We start from the raw sequence: 3,778 nt of genomic DNA, 5'->3' as shown, positions 1-3,778 counted from the left end.
GCCTAAGGCACCCCCACGCCAGCTTCCTGTCGTGGTCACCCCACATCGGTCCGTATGAAACTCACATCCTCTACCCCGTCAACTCTAAGAGTGTAAGTGGATCTGCATTTACTGGCATCTTTAGCATCCAACCCAGCCAGTCTGTCTCCCAGGAGATTTATTCAGCAGAGGGCAGATAGTGGTCCACAGAGCCCCTCGCTCAGGGACACACACCCAGCTCTCTGGGCTTGGGCTGAGGGGCAGACGCTCTTGCAGCACACGACAGTGCTCCCTCTCCAGCAATTCTCTTTCCAGAGAAATCCGGTCTCTGCTGACACTCGTGTATCTTTTTTTTTTTTTTTTAAAATATGGAACGCTTCACGAATTTGCGTGTCATCCTTGCGCAGGGTCCATGCTAATCTTCTCTGTATTGTTCCAATTTTAGTATATGTGCTGCCAAAGCGAGCACTCTCGTGTATCTTTGACAAAGATGAGAAGTACAAGAGTCAAGTAGCTGGTTCTTGGCCATATACTTGGAACATTTTGCCGTAGGTCTTGCTTTGAAATCTGATGTCAGCCTTCTTAGAGTGTCACCCAGAATGAAGGTGCCTGGACCAGAGTCATCCACTAGGTAAAAGGGGCGTGGGGACCGACACTCCGAGAGGGGTCCCCACCTCATCCAGGAAACCGATCACTGGGGAGGAAAGCGAGTTAGAATCCAGTGTAAGGATTGACCCAACCCAGGTGTCCTGAGCACGCACCTTAATGTGCCCCTCAATCAGAGGCAGAGCACTGTACTTGTCAATAACATGGACTCTGATCTGAGACTGCCTGGGTTCAAATCTCAGCTCCACCATTTGCCAGTGGAGGGTCCTTAGGCAAATTACTTTTTGTATTCGTCAGCTATTGCTGCAATAATGCCGTATAACAAAACCACCCCAAAATTCAGTGGTTCCCAGCAAGCATTTCTTCTTAGGCTTACAGGTCTCCAGGTCAATTGTGGTTTGAGTAGTCTAGGCTGGACATGACTTCAATACTGATCCTTTCTTTATTTAAAATTTTGACATTTTATTCATTGTAGATTTTTCACATTAATTTTTATTTTTAAACTATTACTTGAAAATGTTGTTTATCTTGATTCTTGAGGGTTTTGTTTTTCAGCATCTCAGAATTGCTGCCCATGGTGGTCATCACCCTTGCCTTACCCATGTCTTCTCCATGACTCAGTTTCCTCTTTTGTAACATAGGAATAATAACACCACCATCTCATTGGATGGTTCTGAAGGGTAAATGAAGCAATACTTGTAAAATGTTTGGAGTGGTGCCTGGCACGTAATAAGCACCAGCCATAATGATTTCTGTGCCAGTGGGACTTGCTGCCGGCCACTGGGGGTGGGCGGCATGGCCTTTGCCCTTGCCGTTCTCTCTGCCTTGACCGTATGTCCCTGGGATTCTGCTGGCTCACTGGCTCACTCCATCACATCTCTGCTCGATGTTGCCTACTCGGAGAAGCCTCCCCAACTTCTCTACCTCAGCTCTCCCCCTCTAATCCATCCTCACTCTCCCCTTCTCCCCTGCTGTGTCTTTGTGATAACATTTATCATCCCTAGGCTTTGTGTGTGATGTGTTTGTTTACAGTGTGTGCCTTCTGCAGGGATGTGAATACAGGAGACTAAGTGCAGGCCCTCCCAGCATAGCACAATGCCTGGCACGCAGTAGGTCTTCAGTAAATATGTCAGGAGTGGATGGATGAGGGAGGAGAGAGGCATAGTCAGATACACCTCTGGGTGTCTGGCTCCAGGGGGTGGGTTGGAGGGGCATGAAAGGAGGCAGGGGGAGCAGGGCAGAGGGGACTACAGTTACCCAGGTGGGAGCTGGTGGCATGAAAGAGCCTCTCTGGAGACCCGGCATGAGGTTAGTGAGTGGGTGGATTCCAAGGGGTAGAAGGGAAGCCCTGGCATCTCCCCGGTGTGGGCGGGGAGGCAGAGGTGGGGCTCAGCATTGCCGTGTGCACAGCTGGTGGACAGTGGTGCCCGTCACCCAGTGGGGGCTCCAGGAGAAGAGGGTGTAGCCTGGAAGGCCTCATGTGGTGGGCGACAAGAAGGAGAAGACAGTTGAGTTTGCATTGGGTGGCGTTTGTGGCACCGGTGCAAACTTCAAGTGCAATTGACTATTAGGAGCCGGCCTGTAGGTCTGAAGCTTAGGAGAGAAGCGGCAGATCTGGGGCTATGTCAGCCCTGGAGAGAGTATCGACCAGACCACAGGGTGAGGAGGGGACCCAGAGGAACCCCACAATTTAGGGAACAGCAGAGAGGGGAAGTTGAAGGTGGTAAACAGAAGAGGCAGGCAGAAAACCAGACTGCAGGTCATGGAAAGTGTGGGAATAGGAAGGTTTGAGAAGAAATAAATGGTCTCTGGTGTCAAAAGCTGCCAAGAAGGGGGCTGGAGGGTGTCTGCTGGGCTTGTGACACAAAGGTCAGTGGAGACTTGGAGCCAAGGTCGTGGAGACAGGTGGCATCGCGTTATAAGGGGAGGGGAGCAGAGAGCATCCTTTTCTCTCTTTTCTCAACGTTTAGATAAGCACAGCTGCGCAAACAGAAGAGCAACATAGGGCAAACTAGAGGGGGCGGGGGTTCCAGGAGGATCGCTGGCTGCACTATCATCATTCATTAAGACGGAGAGACTTGAACTCACTGGAATGCTGCTGAGAAAGACGCAGAAGAGAAGGAGGAAGTGACGCAGGGCAGAAGGAAGGGACGATTGCTGCAGGGGGGTCTCTGGAGGTGTGGGAAGAGGGCTGGGGCCCAGGGCACAGGTGGAGGGTGACCACGGGGAGAGATGGTGACCTTCCAGGAGAAGGCGGGAGGGGGCTGTGCCAGTGACTGGGCCCAGCCTGAGCCTCAGGGAAGCCTTTGTCCTGCTTTCCAAGGCCACTGGCTTCCTGGTGTGCTGCCTGCTGGGGACAGAGGTGGGTCCCCAAGAGAGAACTCAGCTCTCTCATGTTTTTACAAGAAATTAAACCTGAAGTAGAAAAGCCCAAAGCACTTTTATCCTAAATGAGAAATGAGCAGAGATGAAGGCTGCAGTCCAGGGAGGTGGGGAGTGGAATTCACAGGGACAAATAAAAGGAAGAATCTCATGTGACATTTAATATTCACTTCACAAAGACAGAGCTCCCCCTGTGCCCGGGCGGCTCTGGGTGCTGGGGACAGATGAATAAGGTCCCCAGGGAATCTGGTGGGTGGAGGAGGGACAGACAGGCACAGCAATTTAGGGACGTAATTGCTAACATGGGTAGAAAACATTTCTCAGAGGAAGCAACAATTTTAGCTGCCTCTTAAGGCTTTGTAGAATTTTACCAGGAAGCACTTCTAGAGGTCGGGAATCACATTATTCTACTTAATATAAGCGTAATTATAGCTAATATAAAAGCTCTTAGGCCAGCACATGATGTATCGTCAGCTTTCAATATAGATGAGCCATTAAAATACTATTATTAATAATTTGCCTACGTTTCTAAGTTTGGCTCCACCCAGCTGCCCCCAGTTTGTTCTGATACTTACTTACGATTACTGTGGGCCCTTGACATTCACACGAAATAAGATGAGATCTTCAAGAATCTCACACCGGGAAATCCTGTCTCCAGCATGAACCAACCCTCTAAAAAGGAGCAGAGTGCAACTGGAATGTTAAGCTACTCTCCTGGACGTTTAATGACTATGGAGACAAGACCAAAGCCACTTCCACGGTTAATAACCCATGTTCCGCCACTCATCAACCTCGCCTGCGGCAGCCGCCC

The 3,778-nt window shown here is 50.2% G+C and overlaps 1 non-coding gene across 1 annotated transcript; it reads right to left on the bottom strand.

Moving 5' to 3' along the window:
* Nucleotides 1–341: 341 nt before the first annotated feature.
* LOC123640822 lies at nt 342–448 on the bottom strand. Its single transcript, XR_006736066.1, has one exon. It is a non-coding gene; the product is annotated as a U6 spliceosomal RNA (small nuclear RNA).
* Between the last annotated feature and the right edge of the window lie 3,330 nt (nt 449–3,778).

This window comes from Lemur catta, chromosome 6 (genome assembly GCF_020740605.2).
Source record: "Lemur catta isolate mLemCat1 chromosome 6, mLemCat1.pri, whole genome shotgun sequence".
Lineage (NCBI taxonomy): Eukaryota > Metazoa > Chordata > Mammalia > Primates > Lemuridae > Lemur > Lemur catta.
Note: the sequence above shows the minus strand (reverse complement) of the source record. Positions and strands in the feature narration are given on the sequence as shown.